Source organism: Lissotriton helveticus, chromosome 7, assembly GCF_964261635.1.
Source record: "Lissotriton helveticus chromosome 7, aLisHel1.1, whole genome shotgun sequence".
In the NCBI taxonomy this organism is placed as follows: Eukaryota; Metazoa; Chordata; class Amphibia; order Caudata; family Salamandridae; genus Lissotriton; species Lissotriton helveticus.
The window spans coordinates 1010188256-1010214118 of NC_136068.1; the positions used below are offsets into that span (position 1 = coordinate 1010188256).

Here is a 25863-nt window from a genome sequence, read left to right on the forward strand (position 1 = left end):
GGAAAAGGTGGTAAGAAGGGGCACAAAGAGAGACACATCAGGCTGATTGCTGGAATACTCAGACTGGCTGGCTAAATGGTTCTACAAGTCTCTACGTACGAAAGAGATAGAGCAAATCAGTGAAGGGGCAGCATAGTAAAAGTCTATGAATATAGTTACCCCAGGAATAGATTCTGGATTTACCTGACCCAGAATGCAGGCAGACTGTAACTATCTCCCAGTCGTACCTGGAGTGCCGCTCAAGAGCTGAAGTTATGTGTAATGCCACTGGGGAAACCCAGGGGGGCAAAACTAAGAGCCAGAGGATATTGGCAAGTCACAGAAACAATAAGTGCTAATGAACCAAGGCAACGAAGAAGGAGGAAAACAAAAACAACAAAGGTGTGAGAATGAATAAGCTTAGTGCTAGCTAAAGCATAAGCAAAGGAGTCTTAACAAGACGGTTGCCAGTGAGCTGCCTCTACCGACGGAAGTTCTACTGCTAGGGCTGCTCCTAGTGTGGCTGGTGCAGCACAACGGATCTTCATGACTCCGGAAGTGTAGGCTCTTATTTTGCAGTGGCTTGCTCTTCCTTTTCTCCAGGATTGAAGCCTTCTCTTCATGGCCTTGTACAGGATAGATACCTTGTCTGGTGACCTGACTGTTCGAGTGTACGCTTTGAAGAGTGGGGGTACAGCATAACACTGGAGTGCAGGCTGCAGATGGTAGCTCCGTAAACAAGCCACAATCCAAACAATGCATGCATCGTGAGACCTCGGAGTTGTCTGCTGCAAGACTCCGAACTATGAAGGAGCCAGTCCATGCTTTGCCGCAGACTTTTACTGCACCTGATTCAAGAGTTTCCCCAAGGCAGATTATGTTTCAGTTTCACTTGTGGGGCATAGCTTTTCAGTATTTTTTTTATTTCATCCTTCTTTAACCAGTCATTCGTAATAATCAGATTATCCTTTGCCTGGTTTGCATGGACCTCGTGGGGTCGAGTAAAGGAAAACAGTGATCTGCTAATCCGTTTACAGGGTGTAGTGACGGAGCCACCTGGCCCGTCCACACACGCTGCTCACGCACCGGCATGCATCCCAAGGGCGGGCTCGCCCTAAGGCATAAATAAAGGGGCGCAAGACCGCTCGGGGTCTTTGGCCCAGTACCCTTCAACTCTACGTGTGTGTCCCATTATTATTACGGCCCAAGCCTGCGGCATAGTTGTCCCCTAAGCAGCCCCATATCCCAAGATACTACACTGGCGACGAGGCGGGTTTGTCCCACGCCTCGCCTCCGCAGTTGCTGCCCGGTACCTGTGATCCTGCGATCCCGGTGCTCGCGCAGTCCGCGCTGGTGGCACCGATCCAGACCGGCAGCGGGTGTCCACCCCGCGTGGAGTCGCCTCCCAGGAATTGCGCCAGTCTCTGGGTGCACCGCCTCGGCAGGCGTGCCCCCCACTGTGAGCATCGTCAAGGTGGAGCTGTCTGCGGCGCACAGGGCAGCGCCGGAGGTGAGGCCTACCCTGCGCGTGAGTGCGAGCAAGCACCTCTCCGACCCAGCGCTGCGCCGCCTCCACTCACATGTTCCTGCTCTGCCGCTGCCCGACCGCGCTCCCACTGCCACGTGGTTGAGCCGGCGGGCAAAAACCCGCGCCTGTCACAGCGCATCCTGCAGGCACACAAATGCTTGCATGGAGGGAGGACTCGACCCTCGCGAGCAAGGGGCCTTCTGTTAAGCACCCCCTTCTGTCTGCCTGTGCTTCTGGCGGCCTGCCCGCGCGAGAGCCCTAGAGGTCTGCATCTCAGCCCATACAGCAGCACGTGTGGGGGAAGACAGGCTCCTGCTCAGAGAGGGCAGCAGAGAAGAGGTGGATCTTCAGAGAAGGAGGTCACACATTGCCAGCCTACTGCGGGGAGGTGTCAAGCCAAGAGACATTTTGTCTGGACCAGCACCAGAACACACCAGTGCCCACACACGGCCACCACACTCCACCCGGGGGTGCCTGGAGAAGGGTCCAGCTTCGTGGTGCCTGTGCCAGCGTCACCACCACGTGCGCCTGCCCAGCTACTCGGTGAGGGACTGCTCCGATACTCACCACACATCTCCCAGCGTCAACAGTCAACTGTGCTCTGACGCACCATATCTCAGGCCAGCTGTAGAAGATGAACAACCCGGCCGCCGACAGTGGGGGTGCCCCCACAGCGGCACCGCCCACTCAGCAGGCCGCCAAACAGGCTCCCACTCTGCAAAAGGCCGCCCATCAAGCTCCCACTCCGCAGCAGGCTGCCCAACAAGCTCCTGCTCCTCCCGGTCATGGCACGGCTGCCCCATTGCCGCCCTTCAGTGAACTCTCTGACCTGTCCACCGCGGCGGCACGGTGGCGTTCCTGGATTGGTCGACTGGACCATTACTTTATTGTAGTGCGGGAGACGGATGGGAGAGTGAAGATTTCAGATTTCAGATTTAGTTTATTGTACAGTAAATAAAAACTCACAATTTTAAAACGTACAGTTGTATAAAAGACAGTCATTAGCAAAAGATAAAGCATAAAATGGGCGGGTAGATTCACGTAATTAAAATTTTAAAAGTCTCAATTTAGATTAATACAGTCCATTAGGATTAGGGGGACTAGGTGCATGCAGTTGTTTTGGTTTGGCTAGTGCTTCCGGTAGACCCTGTGGCTGTTTCTTTTAGTCTACTAGCCACTATGTCAACATTTTTTGTTATCCTGCAGTTTAGCTGGGTTTCTTTGGGATTAAAACAAAGCATCACAGCCTGTCTGCAGCTTGTTATGCCCTTCTGATTCCATAGTGCCCGAAGTAGGGAACGTCTTATGTCCAGAAGGTTTGTGCAGATGCAAATAATGTGTATGAGGTCCTCTTTTCCAGAGAACAGAGTCGGCAACGATTTGCTACGTTTTCCCTTTTCCAGGGTGCTAAGTGAGGCGTTATGGGTATCTTGCCGAGGCGCATATTGAGGAACTTGTTTTTTGTTATCTGTGTGAGTCCCGTTATTAGATACTGTTGTTGTTTGAGAGCTGTGTAGCCTTTCAACACCACCCATCCGTGTGCTCTCTTGGCTAGGGTGGCTTTGTCCTCAATGGATGAGACCATCTTGGTGACTTTCGATACCATTTTTTTGAAGGTACCAGAGTCGGTTGGTGACTCCCATAGGCTTGTTAATCCTAAGGTCTTCAGTGAGACCATGAAGCCATGTGAAATTCCGTATTCTGTGGTAATTCATTGTCATGATTTTTGTTTTATTTAAATTGATTGTTAATTAGTTGGTTATGGAGAACGCGTTGGTTTTGTTGAAAACATGTTGAAGGCCGATAGGGGACCGGCTGATGAGGACTAAATCATCTGCATAGAGAAGATTTGACAGTGTGATGTTACCCAGCCGTGGTGCGTGAGATTTGGCTGGCTCCAGCTCACCAGGGAGATCTGCAAGGAAGAGGTTAAACAGCATGGGGGATAGGACACAGCCTTGTTTCAGTCCTTTGCTGGTCCTGATTTCTCTTGAGAGGTGCGTACCGGATCCCAGTTTGATCCTGACCCAGGTGTTGGTTTATAGCATTATCAGCTGCTGTAAGAGTGGGCCTGGAATTCCCCATTTGTTCAGTTTCTGCCAGAGTTTATGGCGGTCTACATGATCAAATGCGGTGCTGTAATCGATGAGGCACCGAAACAGAGAGCTCTGGGTGACTTTTGCCGCATCTGCCAAGAGAGTTAGCGCCATGATGTTTGTCATAGTGCCCTGGCCACTGCGAAATCCAGTTTGGGTTGCTGGGATGATGTTCTTTGCGGTTGCCCAGGATGTTAGATCCTCCAAAATGAGGCCCCCGTAATACTTTGCCTCAGTATCGATTAAAGCTATGAGGTGATAGCTGCTTGGGTCGTCCCTGGCGCCCTTTTTATAAATCGGGCTTATTATCGAGCCTCTCCAAGATGTTGGTGTGGTTGTTGTTTCCCTTATTTTGTGGAAAACTGGTGCCAAGATGTTACTCCAAAAAACAGCACAATTTTTATATAATATTGGCGGGATCCCATTAGGGCCAGGGGCCCCCTCAAGTTTGCCTTTTGAGATTTTTTTCCTAATCCTATCTGCTGTTTCTGAATGTAGATTATCCTCTATGTTTACTAATAAATCGATGGTTATTGATAGGTCTCTGTCCGCGGCTGAATTGTGGGACAGTGATGATTTCCTTTTGTGGACTAGAATCTCTTCATTGTTAAGTGTACTGTCAGTCAGTCAGTCAGTCAGTCAGTTATCTTTATTCGATTATTAAAAATCATAAAAGAGCGAGCAATAATACATGACAACATTTCATCAAGACACATAATAATATGGATCAATATTTTGTTTAAAAAACCCTAAAATCACAATATACAGAATAAATTATACATTAGTGTCAAAAAGATTAAAATCGATAAAATATAAAAGGTAAACATTAATCTGGGACAAGGTGCCTAATTCTAGAACGGTGCTTATTTGTACGTACGCCTGCAACCAAAAAACTAGCAACATGAAATGCTACTTTTAAGTTAGGAAGGAGTTGCAGGAACATCATAGCTGGTTTTACCTGCGTAAAACCCAGATTGCACAGTATAGGCAGCAAATATTTTTTCCTAATCTCTTTATAGTGGCCGCAGAACAAGATAAAATGAGTCGTGTCCTGGATGGAAAAGTAATCGCAATCGCATGGTTCAGCATTTTCAGGTCTAATCCACTTTTTAAAATTACCCAGAATGAAGGGAATCAAGTCAAGACGAAATCTCGTTAGAAGGAAACGGTGGTATGGTTTATTTACCAAGAAAAGATATGGTTCCATACCTGGGACAGATGTTAGCGTACAATGTTTCCTAACCGTAGATTTATTTAACTCTGTGGCTTCCCTCTCCAAAACATAATAATTTGTCAGGAGATTTTTAACTGTTTTTATGTCCTCCTGATTTATCAAATGTGGGGAAGAAAAAAGTTCGGGTCGGCCAGCTAAAGTTAACTGCGTCTGAACGTATTTTAACCACGGAATATTGTGTGCTCTATCCAGGGCTAAACAATCTTTAAGGATGTTATGATTTAAAGTAAGCTCCTGGTTGAGCCAAATTTTCAACCATCCAATAACTGGGGCTAGTTTTAAAATGTCGGTGATATAGCCCAGTCCCAGCTCTGTATGTATTATATATGTTGAAGTCGATTGAGGGACGAAAAGCAGAGTTCTCAGAAATTTATTTTCTACTTTCTGAATTTTATCATATTCATGATTAGTGTACCCCCAAATAACAGAGCCGTATTGAGCAACCGACAAACATTTAGCTTTGTAGACCTTTATAATGCTTTCCATGGGACGGGCTCCAAGTTTTTTTGCAAAACCAAGCAACCCAGCAGCCGCTCTTGCTACTGCGTTGCTTTTAACGGAGTGCTGGGGGCCCCACGTGCCCTTTTCATCAAAAGTCACTCCTAAGTAAGGAAAGGATGGAACTCTCCTAACCTCTTTCCCTGCACAGAAAAATGTTTTAGACTTTCTTTTCCTGCCTGCGGCTTCTGCAATCATTACGTGGGATTTTTCTACATTGGTTTTCATGTCCAATGAGGACATGAAGTCCCCAAAAGATAAAAGGAGTTTGTTTAATGCCACTCCAGAGCGTGCCAAGAGGACAGCATCATCCGCGTACAGGAGGACAGGTATCTTTATCTCACCTGCACGCGGGATGTCGGTGTGGGAATCTGCCAGGACTGCCTCGAGGTCATTTATATATAGAGTGAAGAGGAGGGGGGCAAGGATACATCCTTGTCTAACCCCCCTCTCTGACTTAAAGTGACAAGTACATCTTCCTTCCCTAGTCACTCTGACCGAGGTCTTAAGATCTCTATGTAACTCGGCCAGATACCCCACCAAGGGAGCATCAATGCCCATCGACAAAAGGACCCCCCACAGCTTAGCCCTGTTAACCAGGTCAAAAGCTGAGGAGAGGTCCATAAAGGCCATGTACAGAGAGCCCCCCTTGGCAATTACATATTTGTTTATGATCAGTTCTAAATTTAAACACTGATCTAAAGTTCCTCTTTTGGCTCTAAAACCATATTGTGCATTTGATAGGGCACCCTTCCCTTCTAAAAGCTGAGTCAGTCTTCCTAAAAGGACTCTCCCCAGGATTTTAACACTAGAATCAATAAGGGAGATTGGCCTATAGCAGGCCGGATCTGTTCTCTGTCCTTTTTTAAGAATCGGTATTATGGTAGACTTAGACCAGCTAATGGGAAAAATAAAATCTCTTGTAGCGTTAAAAATTTTAGTGAGAATTTTGGCACTTAATTCAGGGGCACTCTTGAAGAAATCTGCGGGAACCCCATCGGGGCCCGGTGCCTTTTTAGAGTGTGTGTCACTAATCGCTTTTTTCACCTCCTCTATACTAAAAGGGGGGATGATAGCTACTACTTGTGTGAATTGTATTCCACAACCTGGAGTGTTATCAGGGCAGCTATAGATGTTACTGAAATGTGTGACCCATTGTTCATCAGGTATGGTGCAATCTGCTCTCTGCTTCTCTAAACCCACAAAATATGGATGGTTTATTATCGCCCAAAATCTAGAACTATCTCTCTGTATATCAGGCGACAATAAATCGTTTCAGGCCTCCTTTTTAATCTCGGATTTCCTCGTCCTGATAGCATAGCTGTATTTTTTCTCAATGATGCTATCTGTTCTTTGTCTCTTGGTTTGTTTTTTAAAGCCTTCAAGAGGATTGAGTGAGCCTTGGAACAATTTGAATCAAACCATTTAGGGCCCCTATGTGTATGGGGCTTTTTCTTTACAGTCAGGTCTAAACTGACCTGGCGGCAAATAACGTTAAAAGCTTCCATCAAAGTGGTTACAGAGTTATTATTATCCAAGCAGATTGCAACCTCCCCCTCAACTTTAGCCAGGGTATCCTGTATAAAGGTAATTGGGGTTACTTGGTCCCATTTCAGTCTGCCGTTCTGGTCTCCCAGGACTAAATCAGTCACACATAAAGCTTCAATCACTCTCTTTCCCAAAACTCCCTGAGATACAATCTCTAAAATTACAGGGTTATGGTCACTAAAAACTGAAGTTTCTACCTTGTAATTAAACACTTCAGACAAAATACTGGACGATAAAAAAATATAATCCACAATTGTAGCGGTGTTGTTACCCACGTATGTTGGTAACCTCAAGCATATGTTACTGCTATAAAATTCATAAAGATTAAAAATTGCTAAGAGTGATTCCAAAGCCTCTCCACGTAGTGAGTGTTCAAAATGCGGAGTGGAGAGGTAGGGGGGAAAATCCTCATATTCCACACGGCAATCCATGTTACATGGGTGAATGTTATAGTCTCCCATGAGAATCACGTCGAAACCATGAGCACTATTCTCACTGTGGGAGGACAGGAAATCCTCTAGAGTTACCAAATGCTCGTTCAAGATTTGACTGACAGGAAAATTATAAAAATTAACAAATAATATAGGCTGTGAGTTTGGTGTGGTTAGTTCAACCGCTAAGATATTTGTCGAGTTAGTTTTAATCTGTCTTGGCTTTCCTTGAATATCTAGGGAAATATATATAGCCAAGCCCCCCTTTGCCTTTCCAGAATTACTAGGTACTGCAGGTACAAAGAAATGGGAAAAGCCGTCTAGAACAAGTCTGTCTGACGTTTCCCAAGTTTCTTGAAAGGCAAGAATGTCATTGGATCTGATTATCTCCAACCAGTTCTTATTGTTGAATTTAGATCTGATGCCAGCAACATTCCAGCTCATAATTCTGCAGACCCTGTTACCTGTAAGATTTGGATCTAAAGGCCCGAAAACAGGCGAGGGACCCTCATCATTAGTATCTTTTCTAGGAGAGAGTCAATCATTTTGATCCATGAAGGATAATGGGGCATAACGATTAAACAATTGAAGAGGTTCTACGAAAGAATTGTACTGTGGTGGAAGGGAATGATGGGCCACTGCATTATGCCTTGTATCCTGCCCCCAACTAAGATTAGAGTCCCCGATTCTATCCCACCCTGGCGCAGGAGTCCTTGGATGAGTGACGTTCTGTTGCTCCCCATAAAAAAACTTCAAGGTTAGAGGAACAACAGTGCCCTGTCTGCGTTGAGGAGGGAGTAAGTTAGCAAGTATGTTAGGGAGGACGTCTTGATTTGAAAGGCTCACTGCCACACAGTCCCCTTTAAACTTTTTCGTCCGGTTTCCTAGCCAGGGGACCCTGGTTGCTGACTTGATTACATTTGCCAGATGGTACTTTCCCCCTGGAGCTAACCGCATATTACTGGTTAGCCAGTGCAGAGCCTTGCTTGTGAGGGAGGTAGGGCTTTCCACTGTTCCTCCTTCCAAAGGAGGGACATTCGCTAACACAAGAACCACTGGTGTGGCCTCGACTAAAAATTGTAGGGGGTCCGTAGAGTGAGCAATTACTGGGGGGAAGCTAACAGAGGGATTATTATCTGTTGGGATGTTAACTAAAAGAGGGCCCTCAGTAGTAGTGGTCAATGATGATAATGGTTGGGGCGGTAAATTCTCAACAGACGGCTGTATCCCTGCACCATCACTTACAGCCTCGCTAATCACATTTCCCCCTGTATTATTGCTCAAATTTGTAACTATCGTGGTAATGTTTTCTACCCCACCTGCAACTGTGGTGTGGAGACCACCCAATCTTTTAATCTCCGCTTGCAATTTATCGATTTTTGATATTAAAGGTTTTACAATGGCATTAAATTTTAACTCAAGAAAGTCAGCAATCCTTTCAAAAAAAGTGTCCTCAAAAGTGTGATTTTGTTTTTCCTCCAGAATGTTTACTTGCTTTAAGTGTACTGGTCTTATTGAGACTCTGGTCCGAATCGTCTAGCCAGTCTCCTCTTGGCCATTTTTGAATCAGCTGTATTGAAGTGTGCTGACAGGTAATTAGCCCAGTCGGATTCTGATATATTGGAGTTAATGCCTTTGGGGCCTGGCTGTTGGAGGTTGTGGATTATTTTCCAGAAACTGGAGCTGTTCTTTTGTTTGGAGCTGTGAACAATTTTTATCCATAGATCTTCATTCTGTTGTCTTTTCCTTTCCCAGGTCGTCTTTTTCAGTTGTGCTTTTAAGATGCGGAGCTCCTTTTGAGGGACTTCGTTATTAGGTTCTTTTCGGAGCTGTTTTAAGGTCTTTTTTATTTCTCGTTTTATGTTTTTTATCTCTAAAGTTTTTGCTTTTCCGTGTAATGACCGTGTATTGTTCCCTTTTTGGGTTTTTAGCTCAGTAGCATGTTTGGCTCCCAATTCTGTTACAAAATTAACCAAGGCGTTTAACGGATTTATATTTGAGCAGGATGCCTGGTGCATGATTATTTTTGCACTGATTGATAGTTCCTCAGACTCTATGGTTTTGCACCTTATTCGTTTATAATTGGCAGTGTGTTCGGTGCCTATGTATCTTTTTTCCACTGCTTTATTCTCGCTAGACACACCTAATTTAACTTCTAGTGGCAGATGGTCGCTTTGAGCGCTTTCACCTATCTTGAACGAGCTGATTTTCTTGTACAGTGGTAGTGTCGTTAGCATGTAATCGAGGTGTGAAAAAGTACTTGAGGAGAAATATGTTGGAGCAGGTGGGATATCCTCTGAGAATCGTCTGTTAAGTACTCTCAAATTTAGCTGCTCCAGGTCTTTCAGTAGCTGAATTGAGATGTTTGTGTGTTTGTTTGGAAACGGAATTGATTGACTTGGGATTTCCCAGACAGTATACATTTCCTTTGTCATGTCGTCTCTTAGCTCCGAAGAGGTGAAGGTTAAAATCACCTGCCACAAATGTGGAGAGTGAAGAGATCACTCCTCATGTGCTATGGAGGAGCAGAGTTGTACGACCTGTTCGAGACTTTGCTGGACAGGGGGGAGGATGACGACTACGCCGGGGCGGACGCGGCTCTGAACCGCCACTTTGATCCCCAAATCAACCCGGATTTCGAATGGTTCAAGCTCAGGCAAGCGCGACAGGGAGAGGCCGAAACCATAGACGTTTTCTACGCCCGCTTACGGTAGCTTGCAACCTTGTGCACGTTGCCAGACCAGAGGGCGGAAATCCGCGCACAGCTCATTTAAGGTTGTCGGTCAGTCCCGCTATGAGGCCTCATACTGCGGCAGCTGGGCATCACCCTCGATGAAATTCTGGTACTTGCCAGGTCCCACGAACTATCTAACGCCTGTGCGGACGAAATGGAGGCGGCCCTGAATCAGCCCATGGCATCACAGCGGACACCCACAGTCGAGGAAGAGAGAGTGGATGTGGCTCACAGACGGCCATCCGAATCAAGAGGAGCTGCAAGGCCTCCGCAGAAGGGTACGTGCGGCAACTGCGGCCTGGATCACCCTCCAGGGAGAATTGCTTTGCAAGAGGGAAAACATGTTCGCAATGGGGAAAACTCAACCACTTTGCCAAAGTCTGCAGGAGCAGAAGAGGACGTAACGCCCCAGGCCCGCGTGGGCTCGCAACGATAGTACGACAGCTAACGCTGGAAGATCCAAACAACCAAGTTGACAACACCCTGCCAGGGTTCGACTTTGGGACGGAAGAGGATGAAGTATTCTTTGTGTCGTTCGTTGGAAGAGAAGGGTCCAAGCGCCGACCGCTGCCCATGTGCGACATCACCATAGCAGGGTCCCCAGTGAGCGCCCTCATAGACACCAGAACGTCAGTCAACGTAATGGACAGTGACCAGTAAGAGAAACTAGTGCCACGCCCGCCACTTCTACCGTCCAAAGCAAGGATGTACACGTATGACAGTGATGAGCCGCTGCCTCTACGAGGAGTCATGGAGGTCGAAGTCACCAGGAACGACCAGAGTCTGAGCACGAAATTCCATGTCGCCGAAGGGAGAAGGGGCACCCTACTCAGTTGCCACATGGTGGAAGACCAGGAACTTGTGTTTTTTGCTAATCAAGTACACGATCTACACGCACGAGAATTGCTCAAAGACGTCCCCATGTTGTTTGAAGGTCTGGGATGCTTGAAAGGGAAGACGTTTAAGTTGCACGTGGATTCGACAGTCCGGCCCATGGCGCTGAGACACCGGAGGGTGCCGTTCCACTTGCGACCGCAGGTGGAGGAAGAACTAAGAAAGCTGGAGGACCTGGGGGTGATAGAGAAAGTGTCAGGCTGCACCCCATGGGTGTCCCCCCTCGTCGTGGCCCCAAAACCAAAGCAGCCGGGAGCCATTCGATTATGCGTCGACATGCGCCTGCCAAACAAGTGTGTAAAGAGGGAACGTAACCTCACGCCCACAATGGACGACATCCTTGTCGACTTGAACGGCGCCAAATGGTTCACCAAACTGGACCTCAATGCGGGGTATCACCAGCTGGAACTCCACCCCGACGGCCGGAACATCACAATGTTTTCCACCCAAGTTGGGCTACGTCGCTACAAGAGATTGAGTTTTGGAGTCTCGTCAGCCGCGTAGATGTTCCAAAATACTATAAGGGAGATGCTCTCCGGACTACCAGGTGTAATAAACTTAAGTGATGACATCCTTGTGTTCTCCATTACACTCGAGGAACAGCACACACACCTCTGAGCCACCCTGCAGCGATTGACAGACAATGGACTCACCCTGCACAGATCCAAATGTTCATTCTATCAGGAATCAGTGGACTTCTTCGGATAAATCTTCTCCCGAGGCGGGCTACATGTGGACCCGAAGAAAGCAGAGGCCATTCGATCTGCCCCGAGACCCACCTCGGTCACTGAAGTCCGGAGCTTCCTGGGAATGGCCACATACTGTGGCCTGTTCATCCCCAACCTCGCATCTCTGTCTTCGCCACTCCGTGTCCTCACGAAAGCAGGCCAACCATGGGCCTGGTCTGCCAAGGAAGACCTGGCGTTTCAGGCAGTCTAGAGCGCCCTCATCGATGACTGAGTCATGGCGTACTTTCACCCGAATCGACGCACGGAGGCTGTGGTAGACGCCAGCCCAGTTGGGCTTGGTGGCTGTCCTGATGCAGGAAACCGAGTCAAGAGAATCGGTCTCCACCGCATATGCCAGTCGTGCGCTGACGGCCACCGAGATGCGGTATGCACAGATAGAGCGGGAGCCTCTGGCCATAAAATGGGCATGCCAGCACTTCCATCTGTACCTCTATGGAAACGTATTTCGGGTGGTCACAGATCACAAGCCCCTCGTCCCATTCTTTGCCGGCACCGCTCAGCTCGCCCCCCCACGGATCAAGAGATGGGCAGTGCAGCTACAAACGTACCGTTTTGAAATGATCTTCCGGCCAACAACCTGGCCGATTTTCTATCACGCCACCCTGGCTCACCCCAGTTGCTACGAGCACCGCCGGATGAGGAGTACACCGAGGAGTTTGTTCGCATGGTCTCCCTGGAAGCATGTCCTGTTTCACTCATGTTTGAAGACATTGGGAAGGCCACAGAATCTGACGAGTGCCTCGTCAAATTCAGGGCACACTGCTCAATCAGAACTGGAGCCACTTTCTGGACAGCGTCAGCTCCCTCACGGCGGAAGAACAAACTTTTCGGCAACAGGTATGGAGGGTGCAAAGCGAACTCAGCGAAGGTCCTCACGGGGTGGTCTTGCGGGGAACCTCCCTCGTGATCCCGAAGAGTCTGCAGAAAGAGGTGGTCCGTCTAGCACACCAAGGTCATCAAGGCGTCTCCAAAACCAAGGCCAGACTCAGCAGCAAGGTCTGGTTCCCAGGAATGGACGTCATGGTGGAGGAGGTAGTACGCAACTGTCACTCCTGCAGCATCATGGGCGGCGACCCTGCGCCTCACCCGGTGATCACTGAAGACCCGTGTCTGGAGCTATGGTCCAAAGTGAGCATCGACTTTGGGTCATTTCTGGATGGACAGAACACGATGGTGCTAGCTGACTCACACTCTAAGTTTCTGGTGGTGGAATAGTGTCATCAATCGCGTTCTCCCATGTGAAGGCTGTTCTGGATTGCACATTCGCCATGATGGGCCTGCCAGACGAGATTAAATCCGACAATGGACCGCCGTTGCAAGGCAGATACTTCTAGGACTACCTGACCTCCCGCAGTATCCGACACCGGAAGATCACTCCACAGTGGCCCCAGGCAAACGGTGAGGTGAGGTGGAGCGCATGATGAACCGGGCCCTCAGGATCGGAGTGGACAAAGGAGACGATGCCGAGCAGTGCCTGTCGCAGTTTCTCAGTGCATATCGCCAAACCCCGCACTGCACCACCCAGTGCGCTCCAGCCCATTTATTGTTTTGACGGGCCCCGAGAGGTAGTGTGCCTGCAGATCGATCATGGAGTCCCCCAGAGCTAGATCAAAGCGCCGCGCAGGACAGAAGGAAGTCATCTAATGACAAAGCGAGCCAAGCTTGAAGGGCTCAGTCCATGAGTATTCAAGTTGGGGACAGAGTCGTAGTGAAAGACCGCCACCCAAGCTGGAAGTATTGCACCCCATATGAGCCAGAAGCAGTGGCGTAACGAAACTTGAGGGGGCCCCCTGCAGGATGCGTGGAAGGGTCCCCTCCGGTTGACCTCTTCATGTAGGACTTCCACAGGGTACATGTCTTGGGGGGGCAGGCAAAACGTCTGCCTACTCCACTGTCCGCAGGTCTGCTTCCAAGGCTGTCGGTATTTCTTCAATGGTTGTGGTCTGTGGGTTCAGGTGACAGATTATGCCCTTCGAGTCTCTCTCCATCACTTCCTCTCTATCACTCACTCTCTTCTGTTTGTGTCTCCATCACACAATATCCTGTCTCCATCACTTATTCTCTATTACTCACTCTCCTCTGTATGCGTCTCAATCATATAATATTGTTGTTGTCTCTATTCATCACTTCCTCTCCCCCCGAGTCTCAATCACACAATAACCTGTCTCGTTCCCTCCTTCACTCTGTTGCTCAATCACTCACTCTCCTCCCTGCGTGTTTCCATCAGACAATCTCATCTGTGTGTATCTCCAAACCTTCCTCTCTATCACTCACTCTCTTCACTCACCTCCCTGTTACTTCATCATATAATATCCACATTGTATCTCTCATCACTCATTCTCTATAACTCACTCTCCTCTGTGTGTGTCTCCATCATACAATACCCTTGTGGTCTCTCTCTCCTCATCACTCTCTATCACTCACTCTCCTCCCTGTGTGTCTCCATCAGATTCTCTTCTTCAAGTCTCTCCCCATCTCTTCCTCTCTTTCACTCACTCTGTGTGTGTCTCCATCACACAATATTTTCGTTGTCTCTCTATTCCCTCTCTTTACTCAGTCTCCTCCCTGCGTGTCTCCGGACATAATCCTCTGTGTCTGTCTCCATCACTACCTCTCTATCGCTCACTCTCCTCCCTGGGTCTCCATCATATAATATCCTCTTTATCTCGCTAATCCCTCATTCTCTATCACTCACTCTCCTCTGTGTGTGACTCCATCACACAATATCCTCACTGTCTCCATCACTCATTCTTTATCACTCACTCTCCTTTGTGTGTGTGTCCATCATATAATATTGCCCTTATCTCTATTCACCATTCTCTCTTTTCACTCAGTCTCCACCATGTGTCTCCATCATATAATATCCTCTTTGTCTCCCTCATCACTCATTCTCTATCACTCACTCTCCTCCCTGTATGTCTCCATCATACAAGATCTACATTGTCTCTCTCCCTCCATCACTCTGTTGTTCTATCACTCACTCTCCTCCCTGCGTGACACCATCAGACAACCTCCTCTGTGTCTGTCTTCATCACTTCCTCTCTATCACTCACTCTCTTCACTCACTCTCCTCCGTGTATCTCCATCAGATAATATCCTCTTTGTCTCTCTCATCACTCATTTTCTATTACTCACTCTTCTCTCTATGAGTCTCCATTAGATGATGCCCTTCGAGTCTCTCCGTCACTTCCTCTCTATCACTCACTCTCCTGTGTGTCTCCATCACAAAATATCCTCACTATGTCTCTCCGTCAATCATTATATATCACTCACTCGCCTCTGTTCGTGTCTCCATCAGACAATATTGTCGTTGTCTCTCTTTATCACTCTCCTCCCTGTGTCTCCATCATATATTTTCCCCTTTGTGTCTCTCATCGCTCACTTTTTATCACTCACATCTGTAGTCTTATTCCTCCATCTCTTTCTTCGTCCTGTACACTCTCTCATCAGTGCCATCTCTTCTATCTGTTTCTCCTTTATCCTTTATCCGCTCTCTGGTCTCGACCTTTATTTCTCTCTTTGTCCTTTCTACAACACTCTCTTCACTTTCTCTGCACATCTTTCCTAAGTATCTATTTTTATTCTCTCATCCCCGATCTCCTTCTTCGCTGCCTTGTCAGGGGTAGTAAGCACTATATAAATACAATTACAGTGACTTCTGTAATGGGCGGCCGCTCCCTCTCTGCGTTGCTGTCTCCTCTCCACCTCTCTCTCCTCGCCTCTCTTTCCCTTCTCGTTCTACGTCAACCAACTCCTTCATGCTCTTCGGGATCTCTTACCTGCCTTCTGTTCACTGATCACCCTCCCCAGTCTGTCTCTTTCACCATCACCTCATCTCCCCTCTCAGACTTTCCCATCCTTTTCTCCCCCTCGAAGGCTTCATCCCCGATCTGTCGCTGCCTCTCGTCCTCTCCACCCGGCTCATTTCAGGACGTGTCCACCCGCTCTACCCTCCTCGCTGCCCCCTGCTCGAGCCCTCGGAGAACTGTGCTGAGGGGGCCCCCTGCACCGTGGGGGCTCCCCCGCACCGCAGGGGCTGCGAGGGCCTGTGTTAGGCCCCTGGCCAGAAGTATGGGAAGTAGTCAACATACAGGAGACCATGGTAACGGCCGTGCGGTGCACACGTGTGGTCACGAGAAACACATTGTGGTTCAAGAGAGTCCCCAAGGACGTGCAGGTGGGTGGCCAACTCACCGAAGAGCTGGAAGGTGGAGAAGGAGTGGTCCCCGCAGAGGACCCGGGAAGTCAGCCGGAAGAGGTGCAATTGCAACCCCGAAGAGAATCAGAGGCGGTGGAGGACGTGAGGAGTCCCGAGGAAGCTGTACCTGCACCAGAGGAGGAGCCCGAAGAGTCAGAAGCAAGGAAGAACTCCCGGAGCCAGAGGTATGGTCTCCGGCCGAATCCGACCCCTAGTCAGAGACTGAGAGACTTTGTGTGGTGTGATCAGAAGATCTAAGCGGTTTCCTGTGAAGAGTCATTGTATCTAAAAGATTGGAGGGATGTAGTGACGGAGCCACCCGGCCCGTCCACACACGCTGCTCACGCACCCCGCATCCCAAGGGTGAGCTCGACCGAGGGCATAAATAAAGGGGCGCAAGATCGCTCGGGTCTCTGGCCCAGTACCTTTCAACTGTGCGTGTGTGTCCCAATATTATTACGGCCCAAGCCTGCGGCCTAGTTGTCCCCAAGCAGCCACATATCCCAAGATACTACACAGGGGATCTCGCTGCGACAAACCTCAGGAAAAAGTCAAAAGTGCCAGGATCGAATTTTGGTTTCCAAATCAAGAAACCTATCTAAATTTGTTTGTTTAGCTTTTTTTTGTTGGGTGGATGAGTTTCCCCGAGGGAGTGTGGAATGGAGAGCACGAAGTTGCCTTTCAGAGATGATGCTCGACATGGCTGGCCCTCTGCTTCCCCTCCCAGTTCACCTTGAGGCAGCTGATTGAGCTGCTTTTCGAATTAACTTATTTCAGGTCATTTGATATAAACCAACGTGCAAATGTAAACAAATAATAATGACCAGGACATTCTGTATTATTATAATATGATTTTATTATATTATAATATTTAGACGCAGGCCAATATTGTTGACGTTTAAAGATGTCTGATGTTGTATATTTTCTGAAAATTGGCTTATTATGAGACCATTACCCAGGGACATGGACTGCACAGATCCTTTCCTTACACAGTGGGCTGCCCGTGGATTCTAGAGAAATCTTAAGGCTACTATTGTGATTGCTTTTGTGTCGCGCGCCGCTTACTACCCAATGCTAATCATTAGTTTACTGGATTTACACCGAAGAAGTCATTGACTCAGGATTGGCCCAGTTAGTGACATTGCTCTAAGTCCGAGGTCTCCTCGCCACAGTCCTGATAGGTCCAGGAGGATGAGGGCTGCTGTTTCTCCGTTGTCTAGCAGGGTCCTTATGTCATCTGTGGCGGCGATGAGGGCGGTTTTAGGGCTGTCGTTGCTGTGTAAACCGGACTGGGATGGGTCCAGGATGTTGTTGTCTTCAAGGTTACGGGTCAGCTGTTTGTTGACGATTTTTTTGGTGACCTTAGCCGGAAATGGGAGCAGGGAGATCGGCCGGAAGTTTTTGAGGTCCTTGGGGTTCGCCTTTGGTTTCTTGAGTAAGGTGTTGATCTTGGCGTGTTTCCAGCTTTCCGGGAAGGTTGCTGTCTCGAAGAAGATGTTGATGGCCTTGCTGAGATGGGGTGCCATGGATGCGCTGGCTTTGTTGAAGATGTGGTAGGGGCATGGGTCTAGCGGTGAGCCGGAGTGGATGGTCTTCATGATCTCGCTGGTGTCCTTGTCGTTGATGTTTGTCCAGGAGAGTAGATGGTTGGTGCGTGTGGTGGTGGTGGGGGCAGTGGTCGGTGTCGGGGCGGTCGTGGCGTTGAAGCTGTTGTGGATGTCGGTGATCTTGCGGTGGAAGAAGATAGCCAGTGAGTCGCATAGGTCTTGCGACGGCGGGATGTTGCTGGCATTAGAGCTGGGGTTGGAGAGTTCCTTCATGATGTTGAAGAGCTGTTTGCTCTTGTGTGCGTTGTTGTCTAGGCAGTCCTTAAATGAGGCCCTCTTGGCGGCTCTGATGAGTTACTGATGTCTGCGGGTGGCGTTCTTGTGGGCGATGTAGCTGTCTGGCCATCGTTCGTGGAGCCAGTTCTTCTCCAGTTTTCGGCATGTTCTTTTGGAGGCCTGGAGGTCTTCGGTGAACTAGCTGGCTTTCTTGCTGGTGTGACTGCTGGAGGGTGTCTTGAGCGGGGCAAGGGTGTTGGCGCAGTTGTGGATCCATTGTCTGAAGTTGCGGGCGGCGATGTTGGGGTCGGTGGAGTCGGAGGGTGTGTTCGGAGCCAGGGTGGTGGTGAGCTGGTCATCGGTGACTTTGCTCCAGCATCGTCGAGGCAGCAGTTGGGTGCGGTGGTGCTTGGGGGCTTCCCGAAGGTGAAGTGGATGCAGTGGTGGTCGGTCCAATGGGGTTTGGTGGTGTGGCTGAAGGAGACGTGGGGCCTTGTGGAGAAGATGGGGTTGAGCGTGTGGCTGGTGGTGTGGGTGGATGTTGTCACGAGCTGCCTGAGTCCGAGGTTGGCGAGGTTGTCAAGCAGAGTGGTGGAGTTGGTGTTGTTGTTGTTCACGAGATGATAGTTCAGGTCTCCTAGGAAGATGTAGTCCGTGGAGGCGAGGGCGTGCATGCTGATGAAGTCGGTGATGGAGTCGCTGAACTGTGGTCGGGGTACGAGGGGTCTGTAGATGAGGGTTCCTCTGAGAGTGATGTTGGGATCGTTGGGAATCTGGAAGTGCATGTGTTCGGCGGTGCAGAGGGTGTCGTCAGTGTTGGTCGATACTCTTAGGGTGTTCCTGTGGACGATGGCGATTCCTCCTCCTGTTCCATTGGTGCGGTCCCTGCGTGTGGTCCCGGGGTCCAGGGGTTCTGGCGCTGGGCGCGGTCCAGGCACGGACGGGCGTAGACGGGCTTGATTTTGGCACGCGGCAACCATAAGTGGGGGAGGTGGGAGGGAGGAGCAGCTGGGAGGAGGGAACGGGCGAATGGGAGCTGGGGGGCGGGGCCACAGGGGCCGCAGCGGTGGGAAGCGGGACCGGCGAGGGAGCGGGGGGTGGAAAAGAGGCACAGGCAAAGGCAAAACAGGCAGCAGGAGAACACAGAACAAGCACAGGCAAAGGCAAAACAAGCGGCAAAAAATACAAAGCAAGTATAAGCGGCACTGTGCGAGGAATTATCAGAGTTCTTCGATAATAAAAGTCAGAAGATTTACAACTCATTTTCGGCCGCAGTTGAAACGGTTAAACATGATATATTGATAAGGAAAAATCCCAGACCTCTCCTCTCTAATTTCGCACTGATAACGCAGAAGGAAGCTCTGGCAGCCATTCTGAGCTGCAAGTCAGGATCACCGGAGGACCCATGCCCTCCAAAATTGTGGAAGGAGCTAGCTAACTCATCCTCTCAGACAATGTCTGAAATTTGGAACACCTCCCTGACTGAAGGCATTTTTCCGGATTTATGGAAGCATGCAACGCTCCTCACCCTTAAGAAGAAATCTAATGTTGATTTGGGTGATCTCAATAAATATAGACCAATTTCTCTTTTGGCTGCACCTGTAAAAATGCTGGAAAAAATTGTGCAGAAACAGCTGGCCAGCTTTATTGAGAGCCACAACATCCTGCATGACACACAATCAGGGCTCCGCGCAGCTTGCAGCACGGAAACCACGCTAATAGAGGTGGTGGATTCAGTCAGGATGGAGTTGGATTCAGGGGCATCAGCTTTGCTGGTGCTCCTGGGTCTCTCTGCAGCATTTGATACGGTGGACCACTCCATCCTGGCCCAGCGCCTTCAGGATCTGGGGATTGAGGACACAGCCCTGCGGTGGCTTAAATCTTTCCTCTCTGGACGTACGCAGAGGGTGGCGCTTCAACCCCATCAGTCCAAACGCAAGCCCCTATGGTGTGGGGTCCCTCAAGGGTCATCCCTGAGCCTACTGCTTTTTAACATTTATTTGGCACCATTATTTTCAGTGATTGCCAACTGGGGAGTGAAGGCCATCTCGTACGCCGACAATACCCAGCTGGTATTTCCTTTCAAAGATCTGTTGAGTGCCTCTTTCTTGAATTTTAAGAGTTGCTTAAAAGACATATCGCAATGGATGAACAACAGCAAACTCCAGTTGAATATCGAAAAAACTGAGGTGTTGTTCTTCGGTAACAACCAACCTCCCTCCGCGGACCTTTGGTGGCCGGAGGAAATGGGTTGTCCCCCCACCCCCGCAGGATGCGCAAGAAACCTGTGCGCAAAATGGCAGACGGATCTATCTTTCTCGGGCCAAATTCAGCAGGTGACAGGCGCTTGCTTTGGTAGTCTGAAGAATTTGCGCAAAGTCTTACACCTTTCCCAGAAAATTGCATTCGCTCAGTGCTTCATGCTACAGTGATCTCCCGCCTGGATTACGCAAATGGCCTATATTTAGACCTTCCAGCGTACCAGATAAAGAAACAGCATCTGGTCCAAAATGCGGCTGCTAGATTGCTCAAACATGTCCCATTCAAGCAACATATCTCTCCGCACCTCAAAGAATTGCATTGGCTGCCGGTCACCAACAGAATCAAGTTTAAGGCAATAACCTTAGCCTTTTGGGCTTTCCATGGATCCTGCCCCAATTATCTGAAGCAGAGGCTTGATGCTTACAAACCGCCTCTCTTACTTAGATCTAGCTCCCAGAACCTGCTATGCATCCCCCGAGTTAGGAAAGCTTGATTGAGGGGCAGATCCTTTACAGTTAGGGCAGACCTGCTTTGGAATATTCTGCCCAACGCCATGCGATAAATCACCTCTGAAACTATTTTCAGGAAATCAATTAAAACTTGGCTTTTTAATCTGGATTAACCTGCTGTACTTTCTGCTGCTAGCAGGTCATCCTGCATGCCACCTGCTGCTGCAGCGCCGGGACACCTCCTAGGAGGTAGCTGTTTGTTCTTTACAAATTACAGTATTATTATTATTATTATTATTATTATTATTAAGTACAGGCAAAAGGCTAAACAGGCAATTAGACTACAATACAGGCCACAAGGCACGATTATCAGAGTGCACAAAAAGTGGGCAGAAGACAAACCTAAGGCCTACTACTGGCCACCAGGGATGAGGCACAGGTGGTGGCCTGTGGGTGGAGGTGGGCCTTGAACTCAGCAGCAGCTGGGTCCTGGGCACGGCACACTCAGGTGGAGCTACGCGGCGTGGGGAGTGACCTCCCTTCAACAGGGTCAAAGGTCGCAAATGAACAATGAACATTTGAGTTCATGACTATGCTTTCCCCCTGCATTCCTTTTGAATTTGTGTGTAGATTCTTGGTCAGTGTGGCCCTAGAGATTTGAACAAAGCAACCTTCTTGGGGGCCATTTTCTCCCTCTGCCAGGGGCATAACACAGGCCCCCGCAGCCCCTGTGGTGCAGGAGGCCCCCTCTGCACGGTACTCTAGTCCGGGAGCTCGAGCGGGGGGCTGCGAGGAGGGTAGAGCGGGTGGATACGTCCTGAAATGAGCCGGGTGGAGAGGACGAGAGGCAGCGACAGATCGGGGATGAAGCCTTCGAGGGGGAGAACAGGATGGGAAAGTCTGAGAGGGGAGATGAGGTGATGGTGAAAGAGACAGACTGGGGAGGGTGATCAGTGAACAGAAGGCAGGTAAGAGGTCCCGAAGAGCATGAAGGAGTTGGTTGACGTAGAACGAGAAGGGAAAGAGAGGCGAGGAGAGAGAGGTGGAGAGGAGACAGCAACGCAGAGAGGGAGCGGCCGCCCATTACAGAAGTCACTGTAATTGTATTTATATAGTGCTTACTACCCCTGACAAGGCAGCGAAGAAGGAGATCGGGGATGAGAGAATAAAAATAGATACTTAGGAAAGATGTGCAGAGAAAGTGAAGAGAGTGTTGTAGAAAGGACAAAGAGAGAAATAAAGGTCGAGACCAGAGAGCAGATAAAGGATAAAGGAGAAACAGATAGAAGAGATGGCACTGATGAGAGAGTGTACAGGATAGAAAGAGATGGGGGAATAAGACTACAGATGTGAGTGATAAAAAGTGAGCGATGAGAGACACAAAGAGGAAAATATATGATGGAGACACAGGGAGGAGAGTGATAAAGAGAGACAATGACAATATTGTCTGATGGAGACACGAACAGAGGAGAGTGAGAGATATATAATGAGTGATGAGGGAGATGAAGAGAATATTTTATGATTGAGACTCAGGGGGGAGAGGGAGTGATGAATAGAGACAACAAACATATATGATTGAGACGCACACAGAGGAGAGTGAGTGATAGAGAATGAGTGATGGAGAGAGACAGGATATTGTGCGATGGAGACACAAACAGAAGAGAGTGAGTGATAGAGAGGAAGTGATGGAGAGAGACTGGAAGGGCATAATCTGTCACCTGAACCCACAGACCACAACCATTGAAGAAGCACTGACAGCCTTGGAAGCAGACATGCGGACAGTGGAGTAGGCAGACGTTTTGCCTACCCCCCCCCCCCCCCACCCAAGATATGTACCCTGTGGAAGTCCGACATGAAGAGGTCAACTGGAGGAGCCCCTTCCACGTATCCTGCAGGGGGGGGCCTCAAGTTTCGTTACGCCACTGCCCTCTGCGCTACAGCTGTTCGTGTTAACAGCTCTACAGCCATATAATGCCAGTCACGTGCTACTCCTCCCACATGCGCAGCAGGTTGCTTCATCTTCTGCCAAAAATGCTGAATAGATTCTGTATAAATGCTGTTAATTGACACACTCAAAGTCATCAACAATACAACAATGTTTTTTCCTCTCTACGAAGTTGTAAAGAAGCGCAAAACAGAAAGTAGAAAGTAGTCAGCAGCACCCTCTACAAGGCTCTATGTTGCTCTTTCCTCTGATCCATGCAAATTCTAAAACTTGGTTGTTTGAATTATTGGTGGCCACTGACAGAGGCTGAGAGTTACTTCCTGTATTTTGTTTAATTGAATAATAACCAGTGCTGGTAGGGAAGTACATGGCTTTATTCAGAGGCAGCCAGCATATCTCCAGCACAGACAAAGCAGATGGTTCAACTGCCGGACAAGTGCACACCAGCATCCAATGTAGAACATACCCAATATAAGCAACCACCCTCTCAAACAAAACAATATGAAAGCAATACAATAAAACACTGTGTTGTTTGTTACAGAATTCAGAAACACCTACAGAAATGCACGGAGTGCTCACCACTGGCTTACTTAAGGCGTGTGTAAGCAGGAACATGACTGGGGACCTTCAGCAGACAAGATGATTATGAAACAAGACCACCCAGGAAGGCTGAAGACTGGCTACAGACGACAGACTGCGATGAAAAGACCATAGAGGTAGGCGGGAAGGTAAAGCTTAGAAAAGGAAGCTAGAACAGCTCAATGAGTTGGAATGCAGAGACCATAGCGCATTATGGAAGGGATAACACTGTAAATTGTGAGGGTTAGAGCACAGGGAGGAAAGGACATGGTAGAGGAATGATTGAATCAGAAACCTAGAGATGTACATTAATACACCAGCACTAGAGAAAGCGACTGCAGCAGACTTTACAGATACAGTAATTATAGCCCAGTTGTAGCGTTAAAGCAGAGTAACAGCCTCGGGTGTATTTCAGAGTACGAAGGATGAGGGATCCTCAAGATGAGGCACCCCAGTCATTCACCATGAACACAGCTGTTCACATCAGTTTCTTGTTAGGGATCTTTAAGCAGTGTAGGATATGTTCAAGCGATAGTTAGCCAGACAAAATACTATGATAAGAGCTCTCAGAAGCAGTTTGTAAAAGGGTGGTGGTCTAAAGACGCACAGCAGAGAGGAAGCAAGTTCACTGGAAGAGAAGTGACAGGTTGATTCAGTTGCAATGACATCTTGTTTCTTAAACAGCAGGTGTCTGAACACTGCCTTTCAGAGAATGTAGCAAGGGACTAACTAGGCCAATAGAGATGGAGGGGAGTGACATCTTTACAGAGTGTGGGAGAAGGACTACCTTACATGCCAATATTTGATAAAACTCAATTTGGCGAATATGCACTAATAAAACAGGGGATAGCAATTTGATTTTTACCTGAACTGAAAAGATGGGCATTTTAGAGGATAAGCAGTACTGCACAAATATTTAATGCTTACTCTTTGCCAACAAAGCCAGATTCAGTCACAACTTACACCTATTGGGCTTCACACTGCACTTGAAATAACTGGTTAAATACCTTGAATTCATCCTGGACTCAAAATTCTCATTCAAAGAACACATTATCAAGAAGATCAAAACACAGTTTCCAAATCCCTCTCCTGAAAAAAGTGAAACTTTTTTCCATTAGAATACTTTACAGCAACAGTCAAGCCCTAGTTCTCTCTCTCCTAGATAGAGGCAACACCAAAGATCACTCTTGCTCCCTTGAAAGGCATCCTTCATGCTAAAGCATGTCTCACCAAGGGTCTGAAGAAACCCAACCACATTTCCCTCATGCTAAAGGATTTACTCTAGTTCCCCTTGCAAGCCTGGATAATCTTCAAGATCAGCTGCATCACTTACAAGGCCTTCTACAGCAAGCCATATGTTTACCTAGCTAACAAACTAGCATTATCTGGTGGTCAGCCCCTGACAAGGAGTATACATTGTTGCCATTTTGTACAGGAATAGGAGCGCATAATAGTAAGTGGTGAAAGCAGACAAGCGATTCTCTAGTACGTGCAGGCAGAGGTCTTACTCAATGAATATATCACTGGCAGTGTTGTCTGATACTGTGATGCAGCAAGGTCAGAATCTGGTTTATAATGTTTAAACCGCTGCTGGTTCATGTGTGATTGAAACTGTAACCTTCCTGCTTTTGCTATTACTTTGCAGAACCTGGGAGTGATGGTTGATGACAAACTCCTTTTCAACCACCACGTAAATAATGTGGTATCCTCCTCCTTCTATCTCTTAAAGAAAATTAAAAAATTGATTCCCTATCTTCCATCTTCGTCGAGTAAAACCCTTGTTACGACCTTGATTTTTTCGAAAATCGACTACTGCAACGCACTCCTTCTTAATGCCCAAGAGAAGGTACTGAATAAACTTCAGTCGGTGCAGAATGCTGCAGTGAGGGTGTTACTCCGGATTCCCAAATTTAAATCAATTACGAATGCTATTCGCCATCTCCATTGGCTTAGGGTCCGAAACCGGATCAAGTTCAAGGCCCTTTGCATCGCCTACAAGGCCATTCACAACTCAGGGCCTCAGTTTCTTGTGGATGCCTTCCGCATTTACACCCCCACTAGAACTCTTCGTTCTTCTACGGCCCTTCGTCTTCCTGTCCCTCGGACAAAAACATAATCTTGGGGAGATAGACGTTTTCTTGTGGCCACCGCAAAATTATGGAACTCTCTTCCCATTTCTATCAGAAGCTGTCCCACTCTCCTAATCTTTAGGAAACAACTAAAGACCTGGTTATTTAATCAGTAGCGTCCTTGTTGTTTTTTTAGGCTGGTACTGTCCTATGCGCCGAGACACCCTAGGGTATTTGTGCGCAATACAAATTTCCCAAACATAAACATAAACATAAGAAATGGAAGCTAGTAAATGGGCTTAGAGGAGAAGCACACGTGGGTTGTAAGGAAGGAACCACCTATGAAGAGAAGTATTTAAAGGCTCCAAGGATAGGATCTAATGACAGATGAGTATGAGGATGTATTTTCTTGTAGCAGCTTTTAGAAATATGATAGGTTCGATAATTGACCAAGAGATTTGGCGGTTCGAGGAGCCCTATTTGGAAAGGCTTTTGGAGTCAGGGAATGGGTTGTGGTGCCATCAATGTGGACTTGCAATAAATCAGCGCTCTTAGTAAAATACTTTAATGGATGGTAGATGGAAGGTGGAAATGAAATTCTGCTCTGATGGTTCACTGAGAAGAGTTCATTGCTCACGCTTGGCAATGGTGTCAAAGCAAATGATGTTCTTGGATTTGGTAAGTCCAGTTTGTGTTTATCTCATGCTGTTTCCAATGCGCTGCCTGAGTGGAAATGTTTTATTCTCTTTTGCTGTTGTTGCTCTACTGGGTATTATCTTCACTACCAAAGCGTTGATATTCAAAAAGCAAAGTACAGCTTTAACCAGGTACGTTGAACTTTTTAATA

General features: G+C 48.1%; 1 protein-coding gene across 2 annotated transcripts in view; it reads left to right on the top strand.

Moving 5' to 3' along the window:
- Positions 1–25863, top strand: part of CNOT8 (CCR4-NOT transcription complex subunit 8) — a 311753-nt gene that overhangs the window by 84103 nt on the left and 201787 nt on the right. Inside the window, exon 2 of one of the 2 annotated variants that reach the window (XM_078653688.1) lies at positions 22910–23084. The exons of the other annotated variant lie outside the window; for it this stretch is intronic. The gene's annotated coding sequence lies outside the window, so the exon portion shown is untranslated. The remainder of the gene's footprint in view (positions 1–22909; positions 23085–25863) is intronic. 2 annotated transcript variants of the gene reach the window in all.